General features: G+C 40.2%; 1 long non-coding RNA gene across 6 annotated transcripts; it reads right to left on the reverse strand.

The window, feature by feature from the left end:
- Nucleotides 1-1,067: 1,067 nt before the first annotated feature.
- On the reverse strand, nt 1,068-13,605 carry LOC127834482 (uncharacterized). 6 transcript variants are annotated; one of them, XR_008027962.1, is made up of 7 exons: nt 13,587-13,605; nt 11,994-12,087; nt 9,396-9,545; nt 7,797-7,890; nt 5,199-5,348; nt 3,602-3,695; nt 1,068-1,153 (listed from the first exon to the last, which is right to left on the reverse strand). It is a non-coding gene; the product is annotated as an uncharacterized LOC127834482 (long non-coding RNA). The 6 variants fall into 6 exon arrangements; XR_008027964.1 differs by lacking the exon at nt 13,587-13,605 and adding an exon at nt 12,553-12,571; XR_008027963.1 differs by lacking the exon at nt 13,587-13,605 and adding an exon at nt 12,397-12,415.
- Nucleotides 13,606-13,914: the final 309 nt, after the last annotated feature.

A 13,914-nucleotide genomic window follows, 5' to 3' on the forward strand; every position in this document is an offset into this window, starting at 1 on the left:
CAACAATTTCTTTTAGGCCAACACCTTAAATTCAGAAATTGACCGGGCCAATGCGCAGATCAGCTAAAAACTGTAGAGCCTCCTTAAGATAGCAGTCAAAAGTTTTAAACCCATCTAAATTTGATTATTGTATACTTCAGTCAATTCTGGAGAAAACTGGGTGGTTTTCTTTGTGAAATAACTACAATGTACAATTGCATACTATTTTTAGTGAGCATTCAGAGGCGGCATTTTCACGCAACTTTTGGTCATTTTTTTGGTTTTCTACCCAAGTCTAAAAATCACTCAGTTTGCACAGATATGAAATGTAGGTAAATCATATTGCCACAAATGACTCCTAATGAGTTTCATCTTTGATCCTGAGTAAAAAATTGTTCCAACACTGGTCCAAGTTAAAAAATAAAATGAATTTGATGATTTTTCGATAAAATCAGTTGTTTTACTCACTTTCATCAAAGTTGATGCACATATAGGGGTTTAAATGGTTTGAAAGGCACTAAATGTTGGTATAAATAGTTGATTTAAGTCAACTTGGTATTATGCATAAATATCTAAGCCTATGGCACACAGAAACAGAGACTACAGCTCTAAAGCAGATGTTGCTTACAAGGCAAGGGAGGTAATTCCTATAGCCATATTTGACCGGAAGTTCCAAGTCTTAATACACTCATCACATTTTTAGTCTAAATATTTGTCTTATGGTAATATGATGCCATTGAAGCAAGATTAGAGCCCCAAAACATGACCTGGTGTATTTTGCAGATAAAAAACCTTCATTTGTGGGAGCTTTATAGGCCAGGGTATCATTTTGTGAAAGTTTGCTATTCATCAACATCTTATTTTTTCTACTTTGGACATACATTTGTACTTAGTGTGAAAATGCCTTTTAATTACAGAAAAAGCGCGGGAATATTAGCACACGCAGGAGTAGAGGCAAGAAAGCCAACCCAGTTTAAGCTGGGACACAAGCCAAAATGGACTACATCCACTGAAATACACCAACCTGGAGTTTCCAGTGCAAGTTCCGAGGCGCCGAAAGCTTCTAAACGACTGGTACGGGCTGACAGACAGGAAGCCAGGGACAGTCAATTCGTCAGAACCACAGCAGGGTTAGCACAGGCAGACACTCTGGCATACACTCTCAGACCTAAACCTGAAAAGGAAGAAAAAACAGATTGTGAGTGTGACCGCAATGAAAATTTCATTGTGAATAATGAGAAAATGCTGGCACTTATTAAAGATGTACATGCAAGTGGTTGTAAGAAACCAAACATGAAAATGAAAGTTACACGTGCTGGTCTGTGTGTCTACATCTGTGTAAAATGTAGTTACTGTGATTAATTCGCAAACATTGCCAATGTCGGACACAATCCAGACCGCAAGAGGCCCCCCCTGCAGGATTTTTGAACTATTTAGTAGCAATGCCAGTGCTAAAATCTAAAATTGGAATGGATGATGTAGCTACGTATTAACATGGCTAATATTAAGGCGCCATGCAAGCAAACATTTCAAAAAAAGTTTAATGACTTGGGACAAGCACAAACAGAACTGAGCGACAAACAATTGGAACTAAATCAGGACTATGTCGCAAATGTCATGAAAAAAGCCGGCTTCGAACCTGAAGTTGACATCCAATTTGACGTCGCCTACACATGTCGACCCCAGGGGGGATGCGAAAAGTCTACACAAAGCTTTGGGGCCCTGGTAGAAACACAATACAGGTCAAAACAACTCCCACTTGCCATAGGCCATGGCCAACAAGCATTGCAGAAAAAGGTACTGCAGGCATGATAACTGCTCAAAAACCTTTGCAGCTGAGGCCTCGATTGCAAGCAGTGAGCGAGTATTACTTCACAGGTCATTGGATAAAGTGAAAGATGGTCCTTTGGCAGTAAGGTCATAACCACCGACTCTGGTACTCAATCGGCAAAGGCTATACGGGATTACTATGAGCTTAAAAAGCAAACAAATCACTTAAAAAAGCAGACGGCCACCCACTACAAGTGCTTTGTTCACAAGCTGAGAGCTCTCGAAAGACATGTGCGTGCCGCAAAGTCAGACATCAAATCCATTCCAAAAAAGTACAACAAAGACGAATACATGCGTAAGCTGGCCAGCTGCCCTCCGCTGCCGAGTGCGCATTGAACTGGAAAGACTGCGAAAACAGAGCTGCAGTGATGAGCTTTTTCTTCGATCGGCCAAATTTGCTATAGAAAACATCATGCATTGCTTCTCCGGAGATCACAAGATGTGCAAGGAACGCTCACGAGTGTGCACCTATCGAGTGACCAGCTCGTACAAACATTTGCCCTATGGAGACCACTAGCACTCCAGGAGAGTGACAAGAAAATTATTTTAGGAAACATTAATAAAACATTTGATGCCACGGGGTTGAAAGAAGTGGCAAGCTCTTAACACAAATGCTTGTGAGAGCTTAAATGCATCTGTGTTTCATTATGCCCCCAAAACTTCATTCTATGCTAGAAACTTTGCAGCTCTGTGTCATTCTGCAGTTCATACAAGGTCTATGGGGCCCAGCAAATCATCAATGAAGGTGGCAGAAAAGGTGACAGGGAAAAAAAATCAGTTTACATAGCATGATATACAACCAACTGAAGGCCAAGGATCGCAGACGGGAATATGACAGCCGCAGGAAGGCCTCAGTGCGGTACAAAATAGTCAGATTCTACCTTAGAAAGCGGCACGCAAACAGAGCCCTGTACCCGGGACGGTCTATATGCCTCTGAAAGTATGCATCTACAAGTGCTGGCTGACCATAGCTATGGACTTAAAGTGTAAAGCAGAAAACCTTGTGATGTACAGTACATGCAAACTGCGAACGGCAACATAACAATAACCTAACTTGTATATTTACCGCAGACCACAGACAGCATTCCCTGAAGCCCCTGTGACCCGAGCATTGACCATTTGTAAGGCACACTTTGCGGGAATTATTAACAGTTACTGGCTCATACGATAAATGCTCTATATTAATGCAAAGCTTATTGTGGCAGAGGTGTGAGATATGGAAATTGCGCTGCAGTGCACTGTGTCCGGGATCACACAAATAGTACTTGAGACGGTGGACTTTTAGCTTGATGCGCTTGCCCGATACAACAACACGGTGCACACCATAGCCGTACCTATCTGTTTCAACCAGTCCACAGGCAACACAGACCAACCAACTCACTCTTTTCACCCAGAACAGCTTCCAGTTTCACTACAAGCTGATCCGGGGGAAAACTCGAAAAAAAAGCAGCGGCCATGAGTCACAGGGTCTTAAGCACAGATGAATCTGAAGAAAAGTGAAGTAAATACTCTTAATTTTGTAGCATCACATTCTATTATGCCTATTTAGAAGATTTCACTCTCTGAAATGTAAATTTAAATCACCTACGATAAGTATAGTGGTTAAACTGTCATGCAAAGTAGGGTTTATTCAAAAATCAGGCTTACCTCCCCCTACTGAAATGTTAATATCTCTGCTCAAATTGGTCAGAATTGAATGGGAAAACTGTTTTCAGGTGTTGATGATTATATTTTATCAAAAAATGTCACATTTGACTATGCTGCCTTGGATGTGAAATTTGGCATTTTTTACCTTAAGGGGGCAGTCTACAGTTTTTCTGGAAAATCCCCAGGCCGACAAGCACTGGTCTGCAAAACACCCTCAAAACAAGGCCTTCAGTCACAACCTGAAAATATATTCAGACCATATTCATTGCGGCCCGTCAACAGCTTGAAAATAAAGCACAAAACAATGCAGAAAATGCTCTTTAAATTTATATCTGGGGTAAAAATAGACCTTTTCGGGGGTCTCGGAAATTGCCCATAAAAACCCCATTTTTACATAAACCCGGCAATCACATTTAACTTTCCGGGTAAGAATACGCACACAGTCGACAACATGCTTCGCACTATCAAAGCAAATGCTTTCAAACTAACCCAAACAAAATGGGTCATTACCATTGAACTTTTTGCACTGCTAACTTATTTAAACCCACCGTTGAAATCTGTCAAATGCCGGCTGTTTCAAGCAGAAAGTACATGTGTTTACTTCTCACTCAGCATGTTGTTGTTGTTGACTAAAATTCAGGTCATTTAGTTTCGAATTACTCAAAACATGTGAAATTACTAGAATATTGACCATTTATACTTACATTTCAGCTCCTGGAGTCAAAAACAATTTCTTTTAGGCCATACACCTTAAATTCAGGAAATTGACCGGGGCCAATGCGCAGATAAGGCTAAAAAACTGTAGACTGCCTCCTTAAGATAGCAGTCAAAAGTTTTAAACCCATCTAAATTTGAATTATTTGTATACTTCAGTCATTCTGGATGAAACTGGGTGGTTTTCTTTGTGAAATAACTACAATGTACAATTGCATACTATTTTTAGTGAGCATATCAGAGGCGGCATTTTCACACAACTTTTTGGTCATTTTTTTGGTTTTCTACCCAAGTCTAAAAATCACTCAGTTTGCACAGATATGAAATGTAGGTATAATCATATTGCCACAAATGACTCCTAATGAGTTTCATCTTTGATCCTGAGTAAAAAATTGTTCACAACACTGGTCCAAGTTAAAAAATAAAATGAATTTTGATGATTTTTTCGATAAAATCAGTGTGTTTTACTCACTTTTCATCAAAGTTGATGCACATATAGGGGTTTAAATGGTTTGAAAGGCACTAAATGTTGTATAAATAGTTGATTTAAGTCAACTTGGTATTACTTGCATAAATATCTAAGCCTATGGCACACAGAAACAGAGACTACAGCTCTAAAGCAGATGTGCTTACAATGCAAGGGAGGTAATTCCTATAGCCATATTTGACCATGAAGTTCCAAGTCTTAATACACTCACATTTTTTAGTCTAAATATTTGTCTTATGGTAATATGATGCCATTGAAGCAAGATTAGAGCCCCAAAACAATGACCTGGTGATATTTTGCAGATAAAACCTTCATTTGTGGGAGTCTTTATAGGCCAGGGTATCATTTTTGTGAAAGTTGCTATTCAGTCAACATCTATTTTTCTACTTTGGACATACATTTGTACTTAGTGTGAAAATGCCTTTTAATTACAGAAAAAGCGCGGGGAATATTAGCACACGCAGGAGTAGAGGCAAGAAAGCCACCCAGTTTAAGCTGGGACACAAGCCAAAATGGACTACATCCACTGAAATACACCAACCTGGAGTTTCCAGTGCAAGTTCCGAGGCGCCGAAAGCTTCTAAACGACTGGTACGGCTGACAGACAAGGAAGCCAGGGACAGTCAATTCGTCAGAACCACAGCAGGGTTAGCACAGGCAGACACTCTGGCATACACTCTCAGACCTAAACCTGAAAAGGAAGAAAAAACAGATTGTGAGTGTGACCGCAATGAAAATTTCATTGTGAATAATGAGAAAATGCTGGCACTTATTAAAGATGTACATGCAAGTGGTTGTAAGAAACCAAACATGAAAATGAAAGTTACACGTGCTGGTCTGTGTGTCTACATCTGTGTAAAATGTAGTTACTGTGGATTTAATTCGCAAACATTGCCAATGTCGGACACAATCCAGACCGCAAGAGGCCCCCCTGCAGGATTTTTGAACTATTTAGTAGCAATGCCAGTGCTAAAATCTAAAATTGGAATGGATGATGTAGCTACTGTATTAACATGGCTTAATATTAAGGCGCCATGCAAGCAAACATTTCAAAAAAAGTTTAATGACTTGGGACAAGCACAAACAGAACTGAGCGACAAACAATTGGAACTAAATCAGGACTATGTCGCAAATGTCATGAAAAAAGCCGGCTTCGAACCTGAAGTTGACATCCAATTTGACGTCGCCTACACATGTCGACCCCAGGGGGGATGCGAAAAGTCTACACAAAGCTTTGGGGCCCTGGTAGAACACAATACAGGTCAAAAACTCCCACTTGCCATAGCCATGGCCAACAAGCATTGCAGAAAAAGGTACTGCAGGCATGATAACTGCTCAAAAACCTTTGCAGCTGAGGCCTCGATTGCAAGCAGTGAGCGAGTATTACTTCACAGGTCATTGGATAAAGTGAAAGATGGTCCTTTGGCAGTAAGGTCAATAACCACCGACTCTGGTACGCAATCGGCAAAGGCTATACGGGATTACTATGAGCTTAAAAAGCAAACAAATCACTTAAAAAAGCAGACGGCCACCCACTACAAGTGCTTTGTTCACAAGCTGAGAGCTCTCGAAAGACATGTGCGTGCCGCAAAGTCAGACATCAAATCCATTCCAAAAAAGTACAACAAAGACGAATACATGCGTAAGCTGGCCAGCTGCCTCCGCTGCCGAGTGCGCATTGAACTGGAAAGACTGCGAAAACAGAGCTGCAGTGATGAGCTTTTTCTTCGATCGGCCAAATTTGCTATAGAAAACATCATGCATTGCTTCTCCGGAGATCACAAGATGTGCAAGGAACGCTCACGAGTGTGCACCTATCGAGTGACCAGCTCGTACAAACATTTGCCCTATGGAGAGCCACTAGCACTCCAGGAGAGTGACAAGAAAATTATTTTAGGAAACATTAATAAAACATTTGATGCCACGGGGTTGAAAGAAGTGGCAAAGCTCTTTAACACAAATGCTTGTGAGAGCTTAAATGCATCTGTGTTTCATTATGCCCCCAAAACTTCATTCTATGCTAGAAACTTTGCAGCTCTGTGTCATTCTGCAGTTCATACAAGGTCTATGGGGCCCAGCAAATCATCAATGAAGGTGGCAGAAAAGGTGACAGGGAAAAAAATCAGTTTACATAGCATGATATACAACCAACTGAAGGCCAAGGATCGCAGACGGGAATATGACAGCCGCAGGAAGGCCTCAGTGCGGTACAAAATAGTCAGATTCTACCTTAGAAAGCGGCACGCAAACAGAGCCCTGTACCGGGACGGTCTATATGCCTCTGAAAGTATGCCATCTACAAGTGCTGCTGACCATAGCTATGGACTTAAAGTGTAAAGCAGAAAACCTTGTGATGTACAGTACATGCAAACTGCGAACGGCAACATAACAATAACCTAACTTGTATATTTACCGCAGACCACAGACAGCATTCCCTGAAGCCCCTGTGACCCGAGCATTGACCATTTGTAAGGCACACTTTGCGGGAATTATTAACAGTTACTGGCTCATACGATAAATGCTCTATATTAATGCAAAGCTTATTGTGGCAGAGGTGTGAGATATGGAAATTGCGCTGCAGTGCACTGTGTCCGGGATCACACAAATAGTACTTGAGACGGTGGACTTTTAGCTTGATGCGCTTGCCCGATACAACAACACGGTGCACACCATAGCCGTACCTATCTGTTTCACCAGTCCACAGGCAACACAGACCAACCAACTCACTCTTTTCACCCAGAACAGCTTCCAGTTTCACTACAAGCTGATCCGGGGGAAAACTCGAAAAAAAAGCAGCGGCCATGAGTCACAGGGTCTTAAGCACAGATGAATCTGAAGAAAAGTGAAGTAAATACTCTTAATTTTGTAGCATCACATTCTATTATGCCTATTTAGAAGATTTCACTCTCTGAAATGTAAATTTAAATCACCTACGATAAGTATAGTGGTTAAACTGTCATGCAAAGTAGGGTTTTATTCAAAAATCAGGCTTACCTCCCCCTACTGAAATGTTAATATCTCTGCTCAAATTGGTCAGAATTGAATGGGAAAACTGTTTTCAGGTGTTGATGATTATATTTTATCAAAAAATGTCACATTTGACTATGCTGCCTTGGATGTGAAATTTGGCATTTTTTACCTTAAGGGGGCAGTCTACAGTTTTTCTGGAAAATCCCCAGGCCGACAAGCACTGGTCTGCAAAACACCCTCAAAACAAGGCCTTCAGTCACAACCTGAAAATATATTCAGACCATATTCATTGCGGCCCGTCAACAGCTTGAAAATAAAGCACAAAACAATGCAGAAAATGCTCTTTAAATTTATATCTGGGGTAAAATAGACCTTTTCGGGGGTCTCGGAAATTGCCCATAAAAACCCCATTTTTACATAAACCCGGCAATCACATTTAACTTTCCGGGTAAGAATACGCACACAGTCGACAACATGCTTCGCACTATCAAAGCAAATGCTTTCAAACTAACCCAAACAAAATGGGTCATTACCATTGAACTTTTTTGCACTGCTAACTTATTTAAACCCACCGTTGAAATCTGTCAAATGCCGGCTGTTTCAAGCAGAAAGTACATGTGTTTACTTCTCACTCAGCATGTTGTTGTTGTTGACTAAAATTCAGGTCATTTAGTTTCGAATTACTCAAAACATGTGAAATTACTAGAATATTGACCATTTATACTTACATTTCAGCTCCTGGAGTCAAAAAACAATTTCTTTTAGGCCATACACCTTAAATTCAGGAAATTGACCGGGGCCAATGCGCAGATAAGGCTAAAAAACTGTAGACTGCCTCCTTAAGATAGCAGTCAAAAGTTTTAAACCCATCTAAATTTGAATTATTTGTATACTTCAGTCAATTCTGGATGAAACTGGGTGGTTTTCTTTGTGAAATAACTACAATGTACAATTGCATACTATTTTTAGTGAGCATATCAGAGGCGGCATTTTCACACAACTTTTTGGTCATTTTTTTGGTTTTCTACCCAAGTCTAAAAATCACTCAGTTTGCACAGATATGAAATGTAGGTATAATCATATTGCCACAAATGACTCCTAATGAGTTTCATCTTTGATCCTGAGTAAAAAATTGTTCACAACACTGGTCCAAGTTAAAAAATAAAATGAATTTTGATGATTTTTTCGATAAAATCAGTGTGTTTTACTCACTTTTCATCAAAGTTGATGCACATATAGGGGTTTAAATGGTTTGAAAGGCACTAAATGTTGTATAAATAGTTGATTTAAGTCAACTTGGTATTACTTGCATAAATATCTAAGCCTATGGCACACAGAAACAGAGACTACAGCTCTAAAGCAGATGTGCTTACAATGCAAGGGAGGTAATTCCTATAGCCATATTTGACCATGAAGTTCCAAGTCTTAATACACTCACATTTTTTAGTCTAAATATTTGTCTTATGGTAATATGATGCCATTGAAGCAAGATTAGAGCCCCAAAACAATGACCTGGTGATATTTTGCAGATAAAACCTTCATTTGTGGGAGTCTTTATAGGCCAGGGTATCATTTTTGTGAAAGTTGCTATTCAGTCAACATCTATTTTTCTACTTTGGACATACATTTGTACTTAGTGTGAAAATGCCTTTTAATTACAGAAAAAGCGCGGGGAATATTAGCACACGCAGGAGTAGAGGCAAGAAAGCCACCCAGTTTAAGCTGGGACACAAGCCAAAATGGACTACATCCACTGAAATACACCAACCTGGAGTTTCCAGTGCAAGTTCCGAGGCGCCGAAAGCTTCTAAACGACTGGTACGGCTGACAGACAAGGAAGCCAGGGACAGTCAATTCGTCAGAACCACAGCAGGGTTAGCACAGGCAGACACTCTGGCATACACTCTCAGACCTAAACCTGAAAAGGAAGAAAAAACAGATTGTGAGTGTGACCGCAATGAAAATTTCATTGTGAATAATGAGAAAATGCTGGCACTTATTAAAGATGTACATGCAAGTGGTTGTAAGAAACCAAACATGAAAATGAAAGTTACACGTGCTGGTCTGTGTGTCTACATCTGTGTAAAATGTAGTTACTGTGGATTTAATTCGCAAACATTGCCAATGTCGGACACAATCCAGACCGCAAGAGGCCCCCCTGCAGGATTTTTGAACTATTTAGTAGCAATGCCAGTGCTAAAATCTAAAATTGGAATGGATGATGTAGCTACTGTATTAACATGGCTTAATATTAAGGCGCCATGCAAGCAAACATTTCAAAAAAAGTTTAATGACTTGGGACAAGCACAAACAGAACTGAGCGACAAACAATTGGAACTAAATCAGGACTATGTCGCAAATGTCATGAAAAAAGCCGGCTTCGAACCTGAAGTTGACATCCAATTTGACGTCGCCTACACATGTCGACCCCAGGGGGGATGCGAAAAGTCTACACAAAGCTTTGGGGCCCTGGTAGAACACAATACAGGTCAAAAACTCCCACTTGCCATAGCCATGGCCAACAAGCATTGCAGAAAAAGGTACTGCAGGCATGATAACTGCTCAAAAACCTTTGCAGCTGAGGCCTCGATTGCAAGCAGTGAGCGAGTATTACTTCACAGGTCATTGGATAAAGTGAAAGATGGTCCTTTGGCAGTAAGGTCAATAACCACCGACTCTGGTACGCAATCGGCAAAGGCTATACGGGATTACTATGAGCTTAAAAAGCAAACAAATCACTTAAAAAAGCAGACGGCCACCCACTACAAGTGCTTTGTTCACAAGCTGAGAGCTCTCGAAAGACATGTGCGTGCCGCAAAGTCAGACATCAAATCCATTCCAAAAAAGTACAACAAAGACGAATACATGCGTAAGCTGGCCAGCTGCCTCCGCTGCCGAGTGCGCATTGAACTGGAAAGACTGCGAAAACAGAGCTGCAGTGATGAGCTTTTTCTTCGATCGGCCAAATTTGCTATAGAAAACATCATGCATTGCTTCTCCGGAGATCACAAGATGTGCAAGGAACGCTCACGAGTGTGCACCTATCGAGTGACCAGCTCGTACAAACATTTGCCCTATGGAGAGCCACTAGCACTCCAGGAGAGTGACAAGAAAATTATTTTAGGAAACATTAATAAAACATTTGATGCCACGGGGTTGAAAGAAGTGGCAAAGCTCTTTAACACAAATGCTTGTGAGAGCTTAAATGCATCTGTGTTTCATTATGCCCCCAAAACTTCATTCTATGCTAGAAACTTTGCAGCTCTGTGTCATTCTGCAGTTCATACAAGGTCTATGGGGCCCAGCAAATCATCAATGAAGGTGGCAGAAAAGGTGACAGGGAAAAAAATCAGTTTACATAGCATGATATACAACCAACTGAAGGCCAAGGATCGCAGACGGGAATATGACAGCCGCAGGAAGGCCTCAGTGCGGTACAAAATAGTCAGATTCTACCTTAGAAAGCGGCACGCAAACAGAGCCCTGTACCGGGACGGTCTATATGCCTCTGAAAGTATGCCATCTACAAGTGCTGCTGACCATAGCTATGGACTTAAAGTGTAAAGCAGAAAACCTTGTGATGTACAGTACATGCAAACTGCGAACGGCAACATAACAATAACCTAACTTGTATATTTACCGCAGACCACAGACAGCATTCCCTGAAGCCCCTGTGACCCGAGCATTGACCATTTGTAAGGCACACTTTGCGGGAATTATTAACAGTTACTGGCTCATACGATAAATGCTCTATATTAATGCAAAGCTTATTGTGGCAGAGGTGTGAGATATGGAAATTGCGCTGCAGTGCACTGTGTCCGGGATCACACAAATAGTACTTGAGACGGTGGACTTTTAGCTTGATGCGCTTGCCCGATACAACAACACGGTGCACACCATAGCCGTACCTATCTGTTTCACCAGTCCACAGGCAACACAGACCAACCAACTCACTCTTTTCACCCAGAACAGCTTCCAGTTTCACTACAAGCTGATCCGGGGGAAAACTCGAAAAAAAAGCAGCGGCCATGAGTCACAGGGTCTTAAGCACAGATGAATCTGAAGAAAAGTGAAGTAAATACTCTTAATTTTGTAGCATCACATTCTATTATGCCTATTTAGAAGATTTCACTCTCTGAAATGTAAATTTAAATCACCTACGATAAGTATAGTGGTTAAACTGTCATGCAAAGTAGGGTTTTATTCAAAAATCAGGCTTACCTCCCCCTACTGAAATGTTAATATCTCTGCTCAAATTGGTCAGAATTGAATGGGAAAACTGTTTTCAGGTGTTGATGATTATATTTTATCAAAAAATGTCACATTTGACTATGCTGCCTTGGATGTGAAATTTGGCATTTTTTACCTTAAGGGGGCAGTCTACAGTTTTTCTGGAAAATCCCCAGGCCGACAAGCACTGGTCTGCAAAACACCCTCAAAACAAGGCCTTCAGTCACAACCTGAAAATATATTCAGACCATATTCATTGCGGCCCGTCAACAGCTTGAAAATAAAGCACAAAACAATGCAGAAAATGCTCTTTAAATTTATATCTGGGGTAAAATAGACCTTTTCGGGGGTCTCGGAAATTGCCCATAAAAACCCCATTTTTACATAAACCCGGCAATCACATTTAACTTTCCGGGTAAGAATACGCACACAGTCGACAACATGCTTCGCACTATCAAAGCAAATGCTTTCAAACTAACCCAAACAAAATGGGTCATTACCATTGAACTTTTTTGCACTGCTAACTTATTTAAACCCACCGTTGAAATCTGTCAAATGCCGGCTGTTTCAAGCAGAAAGTACATGTGTTTACTTCTCACTCAGCATGTTGTTGTTGTTGACTAAAATTCAGGTCATTTAGTTTCGAATTACTCAAAACATGTGAAATTACTAGAATATTGACCATTTATACTTACATTTCAGCTCCTGGAGTCAAAAAACAATTTCTTTTAGGCCATACACCTTAAATTCAGGAAATTGACCGGGGCCAATGCGCAGATAAGGCTAAAAAACTGTAGACTGCCTCCTTAAGAAGCCATTTTATCGGCTGATGTAATGCTCAACATGCTATTCATTCATTCATTGGATGCCATATTTGCTTTTGGCAAATCACAAGACGTATTACAAATGACAAGAAAGTTTAGACGACGGATTAAGAAAGAGAGGTTTAAATTGCGGATCAATCGGGATTGCAGTGAATTGAATCGAAATTGGCCGTATTGGTATCGAAATCAAATCGGCGGCGTTGAACCGGTTTTTCGATGCATCGAACTGAATCGTTACACATTATTATGATAAACATATACTGTTAAAAAAAAATGCATAACGGTCAATAGATGTATTGATTGAGAATGGTGACATCACTAACAAAAAGACCAAAAGTGCATGTGTACAATAGATGTTGTATGATATTTATGTAGGCCTACTTATTAAACTTGTTAACAGCATCAACATTTACTGTTTAATTTAAATATATTGCCAAAATAAACTCTCGTGTGGGTGTCGGCATAAAATGTTAGTAGTATGTGTAGTGAATTCCATCCACAATTCCAAAGCGATTAAATTGAAACTACAAATATGGAATCACCATGAATTGTAAATGTGAAGGTCACTTTGCATCCCCACACATCCCTGAGTTATTTGAACATGGATGAGAAGTGTTACGGTGTAATTTAAGTTTTACAAAGCTATAAGTATTGATTATTAATAGTATATGTATTAATCTGTTTCAGGCAGCCACTGAAGTGGTACAAAATCAAAACTTACTTGCAGTCCCGTTTAAGTCCTTTTTATAATGCGAAGTGTTTGGAAGTATAAAGTATTGTACACGTTTAATATAAAACTCATCTTGGAAATATAAAGTATTGTTCACGTTTAATATAAGATTCATCAGTATACATATTAATTATTCCGTAGTTATTTATCATCATTCTACTTACTAAATACTTACTGTTTTATTCCAGCTAGCAACAACGAACTAACTTCAGCAAATATATCTCGCACATTAAACTTATACACAGCTAACGCGCACCGTACAAAGGCAAACTACCAATCCTACAGATAACACCACCTCATGTACATGACCTGAAGTCCAAGTTCTAAATCGGTGAACGCGTAAACAGTATGCTGATATCACGTACACCACCTATCTATGTGTGAATAAAATGGGCCAGATTGAAATGGTTAGTGTTTTTTTCCAGTCAAGTGCATACTTTGCTATGTCTATTTCCAAGGCTTGCAATATGTACACTACTTTATAAAACACAGCATAATCACTG

Source organism: Dreissena polymorpha, chromosome 6, assembly GCF_020536995.1.
Source record: "Dreissena polymorpha isolate Duluth1 chromosome 6, UMN_Dpol_1.0, whole genome shotgun sequence".
Classification (NCBI taxonomy): domain Eukaryota; kingdom Metazoa; phylum Mollusca; class Bivalvia; order Myida; family Dreissenidae; genus Dreissena; species Dreissena polymorpha.